Source organism: Zootoca vivipara, chromosome 3, assembly GCF_965207765.1.
Source record: "Zootoca vivipara chromosome 3, rZooViv2.hap1.1, whole genome shotgun sequence".
Lineage (NCBI taxonomy): Eukaryota > Metazoa > Chordata > Lepidosauria > Squamata > Lacertidae > Zootoca > Zootoca vivipara.
The window spans coordinates 60,536,168-60,556,519 of record NC_142586.1 but is presented as its reverse complement, the minus strand read 5'-3'; the positions used below and the strand labels follow the sequence as shown (position 1 = coordinate 60,556,519).

General features: G+C 43.6%; 1 protein-coding gene across 3 annotated transcripts in view; it reads left to right on the top strand.

Annotated features, from left to right (window-relative positions):
- HIVEP2 (HIVEP zinc finger 2) overlaps window positions 1–20,352 on the top strand; it is a 152,257-nt gene that overhangs the window by 88,284 nt on the left and 43,621 nt on the right. For all 3 annotated transcript variants that reach the window (XM_035108846.3, XM_035108847.3, XM_035108848.3), the window contains exon 3: window positions 5,420–5,515. The gene's annotated coding sequence lies outside the window, so the exon portion shown is untranslated. The remainder of the gene's footprint in view (window positions 1–5,419; window positions 5,516–20,352) is intronic.

The window sequence follows — 20,352 nt, the reverse complement described above, 5'->3', positions numbered from 1 at the left end:
GTGTTTGTATAAACTTAGATTATACAAATGTCACACCTGTCACAGGTAAAAACATGCTTTTTTTTTGAAAAATCAGAAAAACAGGAACAGGAGAGGTTGCAAAACATCGCCCTCTAGAAGTGACTCCACTGGTACTGCAGCTAGAAAAGCTTTCCTCTCCAAAACACCTCAGCTCAGTTTTACAGGGAGTGGAGGTGGGGGCTTGCCTGGGTTGGGGGTGGGGGTAGGACAGGGTCGGGACAGGTCATGGGTCGGGACAGGGTCGGGTGGGGTGGGGTGGGGTGAGTCACAGAGATGAGCCACAGCAACGCGTGGCTGGGTACAGCTAGTTAAACATAAAAAAGAAAATGAAATTGTATAGGGGATTATTATTCAGTGGCACAACTAGACAGGACTTACTTCCAAAGCCTCCCAGACATATGAATTAAAAAATGAATATTACATGAATATTCATCACAATGGACCCAATTAGAACTCGGTACCTTAGACCCACCGTGTTCTTACCAGTCCTTTATTGTTTTATTTTTAGTAATGCCACCCTTTGCCTGCACCACAACTTCCTGCGGTGGGACAAGCATGCACTAGGTCTAGCCAATAATAGTCCTGGGGATCCAGTTACAGTATGTGCTGGTGTTCTTGTTTCTTTGCCTCTGTTACAAAATAAATGTTCTTAGAAAATTACATAATGAAGTGATAAAATGCAAGGGGTCTGAAGCCAAAACATATGTTTTCTTATATGCCCAAATGCTTGTAGAGACCACTGTTTACATTACTGATTAGTAACGCATTTGTTGGTTTGTTCTTGCTGCAGATAGCAAACACTGAAGGGAGAGAGGGGGAATAATATTCAGAATCCTCCAGTTGCAAATGGGTTCCAGACCTGTTTTATCCTTTACATTTCGACACTGTATTCCTTCAAAACCACATCTGCATTCTGCAAGATTGTGGGAATCCCTTTTCTAATCTGATGTCTTGTCTACATACTTTTATGCATTTAACTCTTTTGATGAAAACAGAGCAATGGGCCCACTAAGTCTTTCCTGTGGTTTGTAGCAGATCCCCCTAAATTCTTAATTTAGTCAATGTTATAATTTAGCTAATATTTGGAGTATTATGGGAAGATGCCAGGCACAGTGTAAACAAAATAAATGCTATACCTGTATTCCTTTTCAGGAGATCAGTTAATAGAGGTGCCATTAAGAAACAGATCAAATTACTGGGCCATTGAGAGCAATTGAAAATGCAAATGCTGTCATTCCCCTGGCTCTGAGTAATGGACAGACACTGGAAAATTGGGAAGGGGAGGTTGCCAGGGTTACAGTGGGCATGATGTCACCACAGGAAGAAAGTGTCCTTTTGCAGGGGTTTTCGAAAAGAGCAAGAAGAAAGGGAGGGAGGACAGGACAGGACTCCATGCAGACTGGCTGGGAGAGGTTGTACCCAGAGACCGGGGGGCATGGCTGGCTTCAACTCTGGACTCAAGTTTGCTGAAGCTATGGGAGAAGCAACAAGAGACAGTCTTGGTGTGTAATGCTCCATACTCCCACCATCAAGGCTCAGGTGCATATATGTGTAAATAAAACCACATCTCTTAAGACACTACAGTCTCTGCTATGCCTCATTTATCCAAAGGAAACACAAACCCTGGTTAAATACCAAGAGACCTGGAATCTTGCACTGCTCAGCAGAGATTGGGGTAGCCCATAACAGTAAGTTAACACTAAGCCAAACGGCAGCTCAGCCTTAATGCAAGGCTTACTGGAGAAGAGATCACAATTGTTGCCGTTCTTCCCCGCTCCTCCTATGACTGTGCTGCTGTGAGCTAAGCAATGGTTTGGCTTAGCCTACTATACAAACTGGGGCTTGTGGTTTGTTTTGCTCCAGCCAAACCACAAAACATAAACCGAAGAACAAAACTTGGTCGCAGCTCATGGTTTTGTCTGGGGCGAGGCAAACCATGAGCCTAGATTTGGATGACGTGGTAAGCCCAGTCATGTCTTAGCTCACAGCAGTGCAGCAGGAAGAGGACTTTAGAAGGAGCACAGCAGCTGTGATCTCTCCAAGAGCCCACATACTCGCCCTAAGCTCAAGGTAACCAGGTGAAACTTTCTCCAGAATCACATTTCCGTTTCAGAAAAGGCTTCACCAGTTTCTGCTTCTCACAAGAGCCCTGTTCTTCTTCAGTGCCAACCCTAAACCAGGCAGTGATCTCAAGTTTCATGAGTTGTAAACCTGTTCCGTCACTGTAGGTGTTCCATCAGTTCATACAGGGGTTCATGTAGGCCACACTCTCCGAACCATAATGGTCCATCCCCAGCAATATGGATCAACTAAGTATGGAGTTTATTTACATTCACATTAACAGGGTATTTTTTTTAAAAAATGTTTACATACTAAGAAAACAACAGTATCATTTTTGCATAGAACGAAACCCGAGTTATAGAATGCACATGAGTTTTCTGCCACATTTTGCTGTTGGAAGGACACGTTACTGTTCAATCACAGCTACAATGATTTCAAATTGACAAAAATAATAATTCTCACTTCTCTACCAGGGACAATGAAAAGAAAAAGCAGTTCCAGAATGAACTAAGATGTCCCTTTAAAATTGCACACGTAGCCTCTTCTTCATTGATTCCAGAAAAAATAAATGTACATGTATCCAGGAAGACCCCTCAAACAGCTTCAAAACCAACAAGCTCCTTCTGTATTGCCTCTTGGTTGGTCTTCCCTGACGCATGTTTAATTTTTTCAATAGCTATGAATTGGCTAAAAACACTGAAAGGCAGGAGCAGGCTCATATCTCGCAAAACAATTGCTTCGAATAGCACCTTCACATCTCGCATAATTTTCATTCTGCAAGTGTTAAGAGTGTTCCTTTTATTTATTTATTTTAAAAACTCAAGCTCAGAGTTTGTGCACCCGTACCCTGCTTTGGCAAACCCAAGGCAGAGAATAGAAAATTCCCTCTTGCCCCTGGAAACATGACCCAGACCTTTTGAAAATTTGAGCTTCAGCCAAACCTGTGGTCTCTAAATGTTGTTACCCTCTCAGCAGCCCTAGCACCATAGCCAGTAGTCAGGATGATGGGAGTTGTAGTCCAGCAACATGTGGAGGGAAACAGACTCCTGACCTAGCTCTGTTCTAAAGGAACAGCTGGCATATTTCCAAATTCCCTTCTGTTTCTTTACTTCAGCACCTGAAATTATTATCCTGCTTTAGTAACAATTATATATTTGTACTAGGAATCACAAAGATTGTAATACACCTTTGTTCAGTATCTCTGGCCATTTTCTAGAAACTCGCTGTAAATTCTGAAACCCATCTGACCGTTCCATTATTTCACTGTCATTGTACCAGAAATGTATCAACAGACAATGTGTGTTTGGGGTCTGTTTTCCTTCCTGATCCTGCTTTCAGATTGTACAGTACCTCTGAATGTGTAAACAAATCATACAACGAGATGCTCGAAGGGACCATTAGAGGATGTATCACATAAGTATGCTTTATGAGGTCTAGAAGCTTTGTTTCCTTAAAATATAATGTGGGTTTCTTAAGTATGTGTGTATAATACAGGATTCTTTCTGTTCCATTGCATCAGCACAGCAGAATTCAATATAGCTTGTTCCTGCCTACCTTTGAGGATTCTACCTTAGCAATATATCTAAAAAAAACATTCTTTCTCAGATTTAATGGAAAGCATGGGGGGGGAGATTAAATTGCCTTAATTTAGAAACAGCAATAGATGTTATATTTTCTACCCTCTTTCATCCCTTCCCCATGATCTATTTCCTAGGACAGATAGTTGAGCGGAGATGGGGTCAATTAGTTTTGTGAGGGCTGACATGAAATTTTTAACCCAAGACACTAAATTTCTTGGAAGTGTTGTTCCTAAAGAGAAAACAATTCCATCTGAAATTTAAAAGCATACTAATTGAAAGTACTGTATGTAAATTGCAAGCAGCATTTAGGCTCCTGGGTAGCATACCCTGGGTTCAAGTTGCTCAACTGGGGTTGTTTTGTTGATTATTACCTACTTACTGAATTTAACATGCATTAGAAATATGAGCGGAGAAGAAGGTTAGAAGTATTTTATAGATATTAAAATCTCCGTGCATATCTGGAACATCCATAAAACATGAATGTGCCATTTGTTGCAAAACAATTTGGAATAACTGCCCTGAAAGTGCATTTGGAGGTTTTTTTTTTTGCGAGCTTAAAGCACCAGGAATGTAAATTTGCAAGATGCTTCCACAACTTCTTGGAAGGCAATTAATGCAGTGCAAAAGGAGCCATTTTAAGAACAAATGACTGTGAGATACGCATACAAAATGAGTGATCCCAGATTTTCAAAAGCACATTTTCCAGTTGGCAACAGCTAATTTTTATTTTTTTAAAAGAAATTGTTATTAAAACCATAGATAGAATGGTGTAAGAGCCCAAGCCTAGGGAAAATGTTTATATCACAATTTGAAATCTGCACAAGCACATTGTTAAAATTATATGCTTTGTGGGTGGGTGGGGGAATGAACAACTTTATTTGATATGTGTCACTCAATTATTTATTTAGTTTTACGTCTAGCCATCTCCCTTAGTCTCTGAGGGGTATGGGGGGGAGGGGTATTTTTCCTTCAGCAATTGCACTTTTTTTAAAAAATGGAAGGAAAGAAGGGGGGGAGAGAAAATTCTTTGCCATAACATTCTATAAATAAATGTAAAACAGCCAGTGCCCTTGGACAACTGATAACAGCTGGTTGTGCAGTTACTGCTTTGGAAAGGCCACAATCTTGTGGCTGCTCATGGTACCATGGCTGGTGACTGAGATTGCATCCTTTGCTGGTGCTAACACCACATTTTGGTACCTTCCCTGCAGCCTCTTTTGCATATGTATTGTAACTTAGGGACACTTATTACATTGTGTATCCAAAACAGCCTGTCAGCTTTGACCTGCACATGCATGTAAATTGCTCTCCCCGCCCTATTTAAAATAACAACCAAAAAAAGGGTTAGATTTCCCCCCTACTCCTGTCTCCTAAAGGGAGAACTATCTGTGTCTAGACATGTGCTCCTTCAAGCAGACCTGATTTGTGTATATTTTGTATTCAGATAAGTGTACATGAACAAGTGTGCATGCACACGAAAGCTCATGCCAATGACAAACTTAGTTGGTCTCTAAGGTGCTACTGGAAGGATTTAAAAAAAAATTTTTTTTTGTTATGAGTACAGAAGTGGAATTTGCTTAAGAAGTTGTGCTTTCTATTTATCAACTTAAAAACAATTTACTCAGGAACTCTAAAGCAAACTCTGTACAGTCCTCAACAGTATTGTGTACATTAGACTGTGATAAAATATGGATGATATTGCTCAACTTCCTCTGAACCTTTTTATTATTTGTTTGTTTGTTTATTATTTTAAATAGGTGCAGAATATTCTGGAGAGCCATTTCTAAACTGGATTAATGAACCAAGTAGTCGTCGCACCGTTATTCACTTTCATCTCTGACATCAACAGAGAGGTAAGAAACTAACAGTTGCCATATGCTATTTCCAGCATGCTAACATAGCTATGATGAGAGGGCATTGCTTTTATGTGCCAGTGTTTCAGTTATGCATTTCTTTGGTATACTCATTCATGTGCAAGATTGGGACTGCGTATACACTAATTGCTGTTTTTGTTTGTACATGTCACACTAAGAAAACTTATTGTCTAGAACACATCACTTCTGAATGCTGTTAATGCAATATCTTGGCCTTACACTGGAGCTGGGTTCAGGGGGTACAATAGCAGCAGATCATTGGGAAGAATCAAAAGGTTACACCTTTGCAGAATATAATGGCACCAGGAGAATGAGGTCGAGGATGATGCTCAGAATGGTTTGGCTATCGGGGGGCAGGCAGGGTCCCTGAAAGTTGTTGTAACAGCAACTGCCTACTCAGGACTTAACTGCTTTTATACTTAAGAGTACAGGTTGATCAACATGCCCTATTATGCATGGATTTGCTAGAAGATATTGCTAGGGTTCCCTTAAAGGGGGAGTGTCTGGAAAGCAGTCCAAGCACCCCACCTCCTGCTCTGAATAGCAACGTGGTCTTTAGAAGCAGCTTAGTACTGGTGGAATCTAACCCAGACTTGGTGGGGCAAGGCAGAGACTACAGTGCAAGTGTCTTGATCCTGCTAGTAATATCTGATTCATCAATTGTGAAAACAAGAAGACCTCTTCTTCTCTGTAGGAAGACCTTTCCAAAGACGCACAATAACGTTCAGGTCAAACCTTCAGAGATTAGGTACTGAAAATGAAATAGTACTTTTAAATATATAAAACATTAAAATATTGCATTGTACCCTTCTGGTGCAAAGGCATTGTACCCTTCTGGTGCAAAGCAGATTGATGCTATCATTGCTTAGTTTTTGGCTTTTTTGCAAACTTTTCTATTCATTTAGCCTTTGCAGGGGGCTGACATGATATAATGTGAGGTATACATTGACAGTTCTTTGTTGTTGTTGTTGTTGTTGTTGTTGTATTATAGTATTTGTTGTTGGGCAGCATGATCTGGTATGCCTGTAACATCTTTGCAGCTGTGTTCTGGACCAGCTGAAGTTCCAGAAACTTTTCAAAGGCAGGCCCGTCCTAGCCATAGAGGCTAGTGGCGTGGAGAACCACGGTGCCGGGCGCTGGAAGGGTGCCAAGTGAGCGCAGGGTTCCGGCGATCTGGCCAGGACTGCGCTCCACGAGCTGAGAGGCTGTGCCGCGTCTCTCTCCTTCTCCAAGGACTCCGCGCTGTACCTCCTTCTCATTTCCCCAGCGCTGGGTTCCGCTCAGTTGAGCTTTGCCACCAGCGTGCGCACAGCGCCCAAGCAGCTCTTGCTGGTCCCGCGGTGCGCGCGCTGGTGGCGAAGCTTGACTGAGCGGAACCCAGCGCTGGGGAAACAAGAAGGAGGCGCAGCGTGGAGTCTTCCCGCTGCTGCTTGGCACTCCCGGGTCCTTGGAGAGGCTCTGGAGCCAAGTCTGGCCGCTCAGGAGCTGGTTTGGCCAGCAAGGCGGGAGGGGGCTGCTTGTAGCCCACCAGCTCATAGAAGGGCGGCTGCCTCAGCATGATCGCTTTGGTGCTGCACTTTTAGAGGGGGGCGCTGGAGGGACCTTAGTGCCAGGGCACTGGATGGGCTTAAGACGGCCCTGTTCAAAGGTGGCCTTTTCAAAGACCAGTGTTCCCATGGCTGGCTCTGACCTCTTCAGGAATAGGCACAGCTGGTGTAGCACACTTGGCACAGCTGCCACCAGGTCATCCTCGTGTAAAGCTAAAGCCAGGAGCAAATCTGTTTCTTCAGGGGAGCTATTGCTTCCTCCAAAATACTCTGAATCCCTATACCTGAGTCAGGCCCTTTCCTGATCTGGAGGGTGTCTGTATTGTCTGGATTAAGCATTAATATGTTAGCCCTTATCCAGCCAGCTACTGATACAGAACATCAGCATCTTCCTTGGTATTAGGTGAAAGGAAGAAATAGAGTTGCATGTCATCTGCATATTATGTATAACACACCCTAAACCAGGGGTCAGTAAACTTTTTCAGCAGGGGGCCGGTCCACTGTCCCTCAGACTATATTTTTTTTGGGGGGGGTGATGCAAGAGCACCACGAGCCCTGGTGGCTGCTTACCTGTGTCTTGAGAGCAGCAGGGGCTGGCGGCAGTGGAGGGACAATGAGTGGCATGCGAAAGGGCTCTAGAGAGGGGCTGCGTAAAATGGCGGCCACTCGAGCACTGCTGTTGCTGGCACCAACAAAGCCCAGCCCCATTCCTCCTCTAGGCAGGGCGGGGAGAAGCCAGGAGGCAGGAGGTGGTGCTGCCGCCACCACCATGGGAGGGAGAGGGAAAGAACACGCACGCTGGCGATCCACATGGCGATTCCCAGACCGTCCGCAGGCCGGATCCAGAAGGCAATTGGGCCTGATTTGGCCTCCGTCCTTAGTTTGCCAACCCATGCCCTAAACCTTTGGACAGTCTCTGCTAAATAAGGCAAGGGATGATTAACCTTGCAGGTCACCATCAGCCAATGGCTAAGGCACTGAGCAGAAGTTCCCAGTATCACTTCCTGGAACCATCCCTCAATAAATGACTGGAGCTATCATAGAGCAGTTCCTGCTAATGCCATACCAGTCAGTCCAGAAGCATATTGTGGTCAAAGGTATCGAATGCTGCTGAGTGAATCAACAGGAATGTATTCCTTCCACCCAGTTCTCAGCAAACGTCATTTAGAAAATGTAGCCATTGTAGCATTTGAATTAGAATTACAGCTGCTAAAAATGATTTTTTAAAAGTTAGCCACATATGAAAACATCTTTAAAATTATTTGAATTGTATTATGTAGAATAACATTAAAACCTTTAAGAAAATACGTTATTCCCCCCTCAATGTTGTGTGTGTGTGTCTTGTGTCTGGATTTCTCCAGCACAAATGCAGCATCCGCTAGGCTGATTTTTAACACTCCGCCATGTTAACTTCCGGTTTGGTCGCTGCTGAGGCTGCGTTGGAATCGCGGAGAGGAGACTCAGCGCGATTCATTTTAGGAGGAGAAAAGGGGGTTTCCGAAGGCAGCGGATCCTCAAAACCTCGGAGGAAAAGTTCGAGGTCCTTGGGCAAAAGCGGCGCCTGAAAAGGGGCGAAAACGAGGGGTTCTCCAGCTTAATAACACAGGGCCCTGGCGCTTGGAACGGCCCGCTCCCCTATGAGCTGCCTCAGGACGGAGCACAGCTTAGCGATAGTACCTCAGCGCAAGTGAAGGACTAAAGAGCGGAGCTGAAGGTATTTTAAGGTGCTGTCTTGCAGCCAGAAAGCTCCGCTACACTCAGCAATTTTATTTTAGTAACAACAACGGATTAAGGTACGACAAAGGAGCTCGTCTCTACTCTCGGTGGGCTTACGAACTGCGTAAAAAAAAGCAGTACGAGACAGCAAAGAACGCGTTCCAGGGATCCAGACAGCCAAGAACTGAGCAACCACCCCCACCCCCCTCAGCCTGTGCCGAGTCTGGAGGTACCCAGATTGTTGGGGAAAGGACGAGGTGAACATCGTTAAAAGTGAGTGTTATAAACAACTCTGGAGAAAGGGGGAGAGTGAGGGGTGGCTGTCTGCTGGAGAGACGCGGAAGGATACAAAGTAACAAGCGGAGAGTAAAGGGGAACTTTGGATCGTGAAGGAGAGGGGAGGAAGGAGAGCAACTAAAGCGACTACAAAGTAGCGAAGAAAGCAGTAAAGGATAGCTACTAAAGTAGCGATAAACCTGGAGAGCAATTTAGGAGGAAAGGAGAGGAAAGGAAAGGAAAGACCCTAAGACTGTGAACGTTTAAATCAAAGGCGGGGCAGGACGAAGGTCCGGTGGCCGGGGAGTGAGAGTGAACTGGTGGTATAATGGCGGCAGGGGACTGCTGACTCATTGTAACCAGGATACTCTGTGAAACCCAGCGTGTCAAAAGAAGGAAGAAGAAGCAGACGACAGGGGGGTGAAGAGAATTCAAGGAGAGGGAGCGACAAAGGAGGAGCCAAACAGTGACACCCAGTGGCGGTCCCCTATAACGCCTGTTAGAGAGCTGGTGTTCATGCGGATCCTACCCCTATCTAATAGCGGTAACAGAGATATGGGGGCAAACTAAACAACGCATGCTCCCCCCCCCACATTTTATGCTGAAGAATAATCAAGCGCTGTTTCCACCTCCAAAAAGTGATAGAAGAGATCCATAGACTAAATTTGAAATTGAAAGATCTTCACAAGATGAATGATAATAAGAAATTTAAGAGTCAATCTGTAACAACCCCGGCCAATACGCAAAGGCGAACATCCAACATGGAGGCAGAGACTTTAGATCTTAAAGAGCTAATTCTCGGACTGAAAACAGAATTAACCGAGAAAATGGATTCTCTAAATGAAAAACTAGATAAGATGGGGAATAGGATTGAAGAAAACTGGAAAAAAACTGAACAGAACACCAAAGCAATTGGAGATCTTGAAAAGCAAGTTGTAGACCTGCAAGAGAAGAATAAGGAGGTGGATAAAGGCGCCCAGAATTTAACAGAGAGACTGATCAAACAAGAAGAGGTGGTTAAAAAATCTATGGAAGATGGTAAAGAGTACAGGAGAAATCAAGAAAAATTCAAGGAGGAGATCCAGAGGTTAAGGGATAACCAAGAAGCCCTCTGGGATGCCCTTGCGATGCAGGAATTAAAGCAAAATGATTTGACGTTGAGATTTAGAGGATTGAAAGAAAAGGCGGATGAAAATATTGAAAATATCATCATTAAAGAACTAGCGGAGTGGATGCAACTTCAAGAAGAAGATATATCGATATGCATTGACAGAGCATTCAGAATAAGATCAAAACAAGCACGGGCAAATAATTGGCCAGGGGACTGCCTAGTTTTTCTAAACTCGAGAATATTGAGGGACAAAATCATGCAACGCAAGAAAACCCAGAAATTAAGAATAGACGGTACTGATATAGTCATCATGAGAGAAATCCCACCAAGACTGTTGAAAAAAAGATCAAAATATAAGCCTCTGGCGGAGGCGCTAAGCAGGAACAACATTTATTATAAATGGGACTTCCCTGAAGGGATTATCTTTACCTACAAACAGAGTAAGAAAAGACTGACCACCGAGCTAGAGGTTGATAAGTTCTGGAGGAAGTATGCAAAGTTTTTTTTGGGGGGGAAGGAGTGGAGACAAGAAGGAAGTCAAGGGTGATAAACAAAGTTCAGAGAGTGAGGAAGACCAAGATACTTAAGTGAATTAGCTACTTCGCTTTACTGATTTAACATAAGTTAGAGGAGTTTTAAGATATGTCTTTTTGATCCCCTTGGAAGGGGTTTTTTCTTTTTCCTTTTTTCTCTTTCCTTTCCTTTCTTTCTTTCTTTCTTTTTTTTCTTTTTTTCTTGTTTTTGTTATTGTTTGATGGTTTGTTTTTGCGAGGCTGCTCTTCCTTCCTTTCCCCTCTCTTCTCTTTTCTTTCTTTTTTGTTTGTTCCCTTTTTCTCTTTTGTTCCCTCGCAGGTGTTTGATAGCTGGGTTGAAATCTCCTTTTCCCGTAGAGGAAATTAAGTTTGAAAGGTATAATAAAGTTAACAAGATATTAAAATATGGATTTAAGAATTATTACGTGTAATGTGAACGGTCTTAACAACAAGGTGAAACGCAATAGAGTGGGTCATTTTCTAAGGAAAAAAAAACCAGACGTAATTTGTCTACAGGAGACGCATATAACAAGGAAACATCGCCGATTGCTTGTGAACAAAAAATTAGGAGAGGAATTTGTAACATCAGATGTTACCAAAAAAAAAGGAGTGGTAATCTATGTAAATCCAAAATGGAAACCGGAACAAGTATATAAAGATAACGATGGGAGAATATTGATGGTTAGAATACAGGGGAGACTTGAAAAAATTATTGTTGTGGGAATTTATGCCCCCAATGAAGCTAAGGCAGAATTTTATCAAAAGCTGGAAGATCTGCTTTTGGATTTTAGCGATCAGAAAATTATCCTTCTTGGGGACTTTAACGGGGTGGTATCACCGGAATTGGATAAATCAAAGGGTGGGGGAAAGAAAAATGAGGGTAGGTTACCGAGAAGTTTTTTCCAATTGATAGAAAAATTTGACTTTCAGGACATTTGGAGATGCAAATATCCATTAAAAAAAGAATTTACTTTTTACTCCCATCCCAAGGACTCTGAAAGCAGGATAGACCAAATTTGGGCCTCAAGAGAGATCTTAATGAGAAGTAAGAGAATAGAAATTTTACCAAAAAGTATCTCAGACCACAACCCAATTATATTGGAAATAAAAGGGGAGGGAGTAATAAAAAGAAGGTGGAGATTGAATGAGTTATTACTGGAGGATGAAAGCGTTGTTAAAAAAGCAGAAGGTGTATTAAAAGAGTACTTTGAAATGAACTTAACGCAAGGCATGCCATTGAATGTGGTCTGGGACGCCGGGAAGGCCGTTTTGAGGGTTTTTTTTATTAATCAAAGTAGCTGGAAGAGGAGGGAAAGGGAGAAGAAATTGGAAAATTTATTAAAGGAATTAAGGGGAAAAGAGATTGATTTGGGTAAATCAAAAGGTCAAAGGAAGGAAGATTTGAAAAGAGCTATAAAAATTCTGCAGAACCAAGTGTCCTCCTTATTAGACAAAGAGATAGAAAACAAGATAAGATATCTAAAACAAAAAAATTTCGAATTTTCCAATAAGGCCGGGAGATACCTAGCCTGGCAGTTGAAGAAAAAACAGAAAGAAAAAATTGTAGATAAATTAATGGAAGAGGGTAGAGTGATAGTAGACCCAAGAGAAATTAAAGAATCTTTTGTTCACTTTTACACCAATTTGTATAGGGAAGATAAAATAGACCAAGGGAAAATAGGAAGTTATTTGGAAGAGACAAAGGTAAAAAGAATAGAGGAAGAGACTACTATGTCATTAAATGATCCATTCTCGACCATGGAAATACAGAGGATAATCAGGAAGGCAAAAAGCGGCAAATCACCGGGAACTGACGGGCTGCCAGCCCTATTTTATAAAAAATTTGAAAAAATTTTAATTGAACCAATGAAGAACCTAATGAACAATATTACGGAGAGAGGAGAGATACCAAAATCCTGGGAAGAAGCTTTTATTACTGTGATCCCTAAGCAGGGTGCTGACATCACTCGAATTAAAAATTTTAGGCCAATTTCTTTGCTCAATAATGATTATAAAATATTCGCAGACCTATTAGCTATGAGAATGAAAAAAGTAATGGGAAATTTAATAAATAGAGATCAATCCGGCTTCCTACCAAAAAGATATATGCATAACAACTTGAGGAATATAATGAATCTGCTAGAGTATTTGAGTGTAAAGATAAACAAAAAAGTAGCGTTTCTTCTATTAGATGCTGAAAAAGCATTTGATAAAGTAGCATGGAATTTTATGAAGGGAAGTGTTAAACATCTGGGATTTGGAGATAAAATTTGTAATGGAATTGAGGCAATTTACAGAACACAAAGAGCTAAACTGATAATAAATAATGAGATATCAGGAGAGATTACTATCCAGAGAGGCACCAGACAGGGGTGCCCCCTATCGCCCTTACTATTCATATTGAGCCTTGAATTCTTGTTAGAGAGGATTAGAAATGATGAGGAAATTAAGGGAGTAAGAATTGGGAGAGACGCCCACAAAGTGAAGGCATTTGCGGATGATGTTATTATTACAACGGAGGAGCCGCTAGATTCCATTCCCCATACTTTAAAATTGATAAATGAATACGGCAGGCTGTCAGGATTTACTTTAAATATGACCAAAACTAATATGCTTACAAAAAATCTAACAAAGGAAGAAATTGGCCAATTGCAAGATAGAGTAGGTTTAAGAGTAGTGGAGAAAGCAAAATACCTTGGTATTTGGATTACCAATAATACAAATAATTTGGTGAAGGATAATTATGATAGAGTTTGGAAGGAAGTTAAAAAAGAATTAGGCAATTGGGAGAGATTAAATTTATCACTATTAGGGAGAGTTGCAGCAGTGAAAATGAATATACTCCCCAAGATGCTGTTTCTCTTTCAAATGATACCAATCCTGGGAACAGGGAATAACATTTTCAAAAATTGGAAAAAAGATATCACTAAATTCATCTGGAACCGCAAACCTGCAAGAATAAAGTATAAATTATTAATTGATGCCAAAGAAAGGGGGGGATTGGCACTCCCAGATTTTCAAATATATCATGATGCAGCAGGATTTGTCTGGCTGAGAGATTGGTTAACATTAGAGAATAACGAACTTCTGGACCTGGAGGGCTTTGAAAATAAGTTTGGGTGGCACGCTTATCTTGTGGACGATAAATTGAAAGTCCATAAAGGGTTCAACAACCACATCATCAAACGATCCCTTATGGGTATTTGGAATAAACATAGGAGATTGCTGGAGCCGAAAACACCTAGATGGGCGTCCCCCATGGAAATAATTACAGTTAAAAAGGTAAATTTAGAGAGGAGGTGGGGAAACTACTCGGACCTGCTAGAGGAAAAAAATGGAATCTTGAAAATTAAAGAGTATGAAGAGATAAAACAGCACCTAACGGGTTGGATACAATACCATCAGATCCACAGTAAATTTAAAGAACACAAACATAGACAAGGATTTTTGAATGAACCGTCTTTATTAGAAAAAAATTTAATCAAACCAGACACCAAATTAATCTCTAAAATGTACAGCACATTACTTGAATGGGAGACCAAGGACGAGATGGTTAAAGAAGTAATGACAAAGTGGGCTATTGATGTAGGGAGAAATATAAACACGGAGGAATGGGAGAAGTTATGGACAAGAACTTGGAGATTTTCAGCCTCAGAGGGAATAAGGGAGAATATGATTAAGTTATTTTATAGATGGTATATAACTCCTGTAAAAATTCATAAAATGTATAAAACCAGGGACAATTTATGTTGGAAGTGTAGAAAAGAAACAGGAACATTCTTACATGCGTGGTGGCACTGTGGGGAAATAAAGAAATTTTGGACCCAAGTATTTGAAGAGATTAAAAAAATGTTTAAATATAATATAAAAAAGACCCCAGAACTTTTCCTTTTGGGAATTATGGACAACACAATTAAGAAAAAAGACGAGACATTGTTCTTGTACGCTATAACAGCGGCAAGAACATTGATCGCATCGTACTGGAAAACCAAAGATATACCTAATATTGAGGAATGGAGGGAAAAGCTGTTTGGATATTTAGATTTGGACAATTTGACGAATTCAATTAGAGGATATTCGAATAAGAAATTTCAACTCAATTGGGCCAAATTTGGGGACTATATAAAAAAACAGTGCCCCACGGTAAAGTCCTGGGTTCATTTTTAGTTCTTGTATTGAATATCATAGATTGATTAAAACATGATTAGGATGATAATTGATGTATTTTTATTTATAAATTACTTTAAGGCATATATTGGTGGATATATGGGGAAGCAGTAATGATAAACAAAATTTAGGGAACCTGAGAGAGAGACGAGGGGAAGTCATTTAGGAGGGATGGATATTAAGCTAATTTCATTTGTGGATATTGTTAATCTAAGATTTATTTTTTATTATGAGTTGTACTTTGTAAGAGTATGGATGAGTTTTTTTTGTTTGTATTTTTCTTCGTTTTTTTAAAACCAGATTTTCAATAAAGTTTATTTTTAAAATTTAAAAAAAAAAAATTTATTTGAATTGTATTATGTAGAATAACAATAAAACCTTTAAGAAAATACGTTATTCCCCCCTCAATGTTGTGTGTGTGTGTCTTGTGTCTGGATTTCTCCAGCACAAATGCAGCATCCGCTAGGCTGATTTTTAACACTCCGCCATGGTTTGGGAAAAACTGGCTATGCATTCACGCACATTTGCATCTCACTCCACTCACTTATGCGCAGAAAGGGACCAAAGTTATCTCCAGTGTGCTGTTCGCTTCTGGTGGATAACCAGTAAAAACATCAAAATATTGCTTCCAAAGTTTGTGGGGTGTGTTACCTTACAAGACCTTAGAGAATAAAACCTGTGGACCACAGGCTAAAGCAACCACAATGGAAAGTTTTTCTTCTCCTAAGTAGAAACATATGTTTGCCAAAGTTCTCCGTAAAGCCCCAAAGCTTGCACTGTCTCTCCCTCTCTTACTCTCACTGCTTAAGATGGTCTAATATAATACGTCAGCCTGCCCCCCCCCCCCGCAAATATTGGAGTCTGGCCAGATAGTTTTTGTTAGGCATCAAGTGGGGAAGAGGCAGGACCAAGCATGCTGAGGGGAAAGAATGGAGTGCCTGGGGAGGAAGCAAGATAACATCCTATCTAGGCATAACATCCTGCCCTGTGCTTCTGTAGCGATTGTCTGAAAAAGATAACAAGAGGCAGCATCTCCTCCTCTTCTCCCAGAACTTCAGAGAGTGCTCCGTGTTCTAAGAGAATGCACATGCCATATGCACACAATATCACTTGCCATTTAAAAATGTAAACAACGGCATGGGGCGCTTTTCGTTAGACTGTTGAGGAATGTAGCACAGTCCCAGCCAATTCTAACTTACTGAAACAGCGCAGAGAGAGAGGTCAGCAGGGACTTAAATAGGAAGCCATCAGAATGAATGGCTACCTCTCAGCATTGGGACAAGCGGTCCTTAGGGAAAACATGCCCTTTCCTATGATGCAGCCTGATAAAGAGTTTCATCGGTTCCTTTTAAGTGGTGTTTTAAAATAGGGCTTTTAGCTTTCATTAGCATTAGAGTTTATGGTCCTTCTGTGAATTGAGGCTCATGTAGATAAAGCTTTTGTATCTTTATAATACTATCAGTGATAATGAGTGTGCCTGATCTATCTATCTATCTATTCTCAATATAAGAGACATGCATGTGGCTGGATTTTTAGGTACACATTATTGGTGGTCTGAATTTAGGTTATGCCGGTGGTGCTGATATGGAAAGCAAATGTTTAATGTTTGCAGGGTGGTTTATAGATCTATAGAGCAATTTGCAGAGTAGTTTGTAGACCTATGTAACATTTTTTTCAGTGGGCAGGCGGGGAGGGGAAGATTAGTGACTTCAAAGGCCAGGGGCGTAGCCAGGATGAAAATTAGGGGGGCCAAGGAGCGGGGGGAGGGGCCACAGTGGGGCAAGGAAAGCCATGGTCGTTCAGGGGCGAGGGGGCGCCAGGATCAGCCCGAAATCGGGCTGCTCCAACCCCCTCCTCCCCCTCCACAACTGGCAGGGGTGAGGGGGCGCCAGGATCAGCCCAAAATCGGGCTGCTCCGACCCCCTCCTCCCCCTCCTCGACCGGCAGGGGCGAGGGGACGCCAGGATCAGCCTGAAATCGGGTTGCTCCGACTCCCTCCCCCTCTGCGATCGGCAGGGGCGAGGGGGTGCTAGGATCAGCCCGAAATCGAGCTGCTCTGATCCCCTCCTGCCCCTCCGCGATCGCCGGGGCGGGTGGAGGGAAAGCCCCAGAGCCGCGAAAAGCGGTTGCCTGGCTTTCCATCCTCCCGCCCCACAGCCAGCAAGGGAGAAGGGAGACATCCCTTCTCCCTGGCTGGCTGTGGGGCGGGTGGAGGGAAAGCCCGGCTAGAAGGGACGTCTCCCTTCTCCCTTGCTGGCTGTGGGGCGGGCGGAGGGAAAGCCAGCCAAACGCTTTGCGCGGCTCTGGGGCTTTCTCTCCACCCGCCCCACAGCCAGCCAGGGAGAAGGGAGACGGCACCAGGCGGCGGCGGGCAGTGGGGCAGGCTGGCCAGCGGCCCTGCCTGCTTCTAGGGGGGGCAACTGCCCCCTCCTGCCCCCTGCCTACGCCCATGTCAAAGGCCTTGGCCTAATTTCAGTGCTGCTTCTGAAGAAGAGAAGTTCATTTCCTTTAGTAGGTTCAGAGAGTGCAGGCAAACCTCCTGCTGCCTTGAACCTGTGAGCAAAAGATCTTTTATAAGTGAGATAGTGGTAGTGATTGTACCCCCACCACCACCAAAAACAGATTCTAGTTTTCATTTCCGGCAAGAAAACTGAGAGCCATTTCGTATATTTGTCAGAGGTAAAGTTTTTATGCTACTTCAGATTGGAGGAGAACCCTTGTCCCTGCTGTGTTATTTTTTTGTATATATAGGGATTGGTTTGTATTAGAGAATGTTGACTCATACTGTTGTGTATTGAGTCAAAGGATTTTATATCTGTATTATTATTGTCTGTATTTGCATTAGGATAAAGTAACTGCCTTTTGGTTCCAGAGGGTACAGCTACTATTGGTTCATTTAAGCTGCTGTATTTGGATCCTCTGTCTTATTGGTTTCCTCCAAAAGGCAGCACTGTGATTGCTTGATATTGTTCCCTCCAAAATGTATCCCTTCCTAGCTAGTCCCCTGTCCCTATAAATGTAGCTTTCCTCTCCTCAGTCTTCAGTCTTGTTCACTTTAATAAAGAGCTGTTACTAGAGAACTGTCTCCAGCATGTTATGTCAAGAGAGCTGAAATCACAAACCCCACGTCACAACAACTGGCGACGAAGGTGGGATCCGGAATGCTGAGGAGCGGTTAAACACAGCCCTGCCTCAGAGTCCGGATTGCAGCTTAGAACAAGACTCACTGGCCAGCTGAGAAGACGACCCTGCCCGCTAGGACAATGGAGAGTCCAAGGGTATTGGAGCCCTTCCAGCCATCAGAGCCCCACACATGGGAAGACTACGTCGAACGCTTCGAGTTCTTTGCAGTGGCTCAAGGGATCACCGATGCCAGCAAAAGAAGGGCCACATTCCTGAGCTACTGTGGGCCCGAGACCTTCAAGCTGGCCAAGGCATTACTTGCTCCAGCGAAGCTGAGTGAGACATCTCTCAAAGATATTCTTGCCTGCCTAACAAGCCACTTGGCGCCTACTGAGACCAAGATGGCCCGGCGGATGGAGTTCCATAAGAGGCAGCAGCATGCTGGGGAGTCTGTATCCACATTTCTGGCTGAACTCCGGAAGCTCGCTCAGCACTGCGGCTTCCAAAATCTGGAAGAGACTCTCCTGGATCGGTTTATTGGTGGTCTGAGCAGCAAGAAAGCCAGAAGACGCATCGTGGCTAAAGAAGAGGTTACCCTTGCTTCAGCCTTGAAGGAGGCCACCGCCACGGAGAATTATGAAAGAGAGGAGCTTGATGCCAGTCGCAAGGCCACTAAGCCACAGATAGAAGTTGCGCATGCCATGGACGAGCTAGAGGCTACTCCGAGCCAGAGCCCAGTCCGTGGGGTCGAGTTGGTGCGTCAGGCCTGCACAGTGCACAAAGATCGCCGAGGCAGTTGCCCAGGTTGTGGCGGAAACCATGAGCGGAAGAGTTGTCGTTTCAGGGATGCTATGTGCCGGACGTGCGGAAAGACGGGTCACATCGCCAGGGTCTGTAGATCGGCGGCGTCGGGAGCAACAGGAGCACCTAGACTGGAGCATCGCAGACCGCCCACAGCAACTCGTTTTCTAAAGGACTGCCACTACGTAACGGAGATCAACGGGAGGGCCGTGCAGTTTCCAGCGCAAGGCAAGGCACACGTCAAGGTGAAGATTGAGGGTCAGCAGTGCGACATGGAGGTGGACTCCGGATCTGCATTCACCATCGTGTCGGACCAGACCGCGAAGACATTCTTCCCCAGGGGTAAGTTGCCCCCTCTGGAGCCCTTCCCGGCAACCTTGCAGTCGTACTCAGCAGGCCGCATCCATGTTATGGGAATGTGTGCCGTGAGAGTACAGTTCCGGGACAAACAGGCTGTACTCAAACTGGTGATTGCGAAGGGCAGTCGCCCCAGTCTCCTGGGCACTGACTGGTTCCCCGCCCTGGGACTGAGTATCTCAGGGCTTAATTCAATCCAAACCTGCCCTGAGATGAGCGAGGCATTATGCAAGGAATTTGCTGGTCTCTTTAATGGAAAACTGGGTTGTTATAAAGGGCCCCCAGTTGACTTCGAGTTGGACCCCGGTGTGGCCCCAATCCGACTCAAACCAAGGCGAGTGCCATTTGCACTGCAACCCAAGATCGAGGCAGAGCTGGATAAATTGGTCAAGCAGGGAGTTCTCTCACCCGTGGACTCTACTAAGTGGGAGACTCCAATCGTCACGCCCCTTAAAGCAAATGGGGAAGTCAGGATATGTGCAGATTACAAATGTACTATCAATAAGGCACTCAGGGGAAACTCATACCCCATTCCAGTTGTATCACATCTGTTGGCTAAACTGGCTGGGGGCAAGGTGTTCGCCAAAATTGACCTGGCACAAGCTTACCAACAGCTGCCAGTAACCCCACAATCAGCGGAAGCACAGACTATTGTCACACATAAAGGGGCGTTCAGAGTTAACAGATTACAGTTCGGAGTTTGTGTGGCCCCAGGGATTTTTCAAGGGCTCATGGAACGCCTGTTAAGAGGTCTGCCGGGGGTCTTGCCATTTTTTGATGACGTTTTGATTGCTGGAAAAGACCCACAGGAACTGGTTGCGCGTGTCCGTGCAGTGTTGCTCAAGTTCAAGGAGGTGGGGTTGCAACTGAAAAAAGAAAAATGCAGTTTTGGGGTGCCAACTGTGGATTTCTTGGGGTTTAAAATTGATGCATCAGGCATCCACCCCACAGATGCTAAGATTAAGGCCATCATCGAGGCACCACGACCACAGAACAAGACGGAGTTGCAGTCATTCCTGGGACTTATTAACTTTTATCATTCGTTCTTACCCCAGAAAGCTTCGGTAGCTGAACCATTACATAGACTATTGCAGAAAAAGAATGTGTGGCGATGGGGGCGGGAGCAGCAGAAGGCTTTTGACTCCTTGCGAGGAATGCTGAGTAGCAGGAGCGTCCTTGCTCATT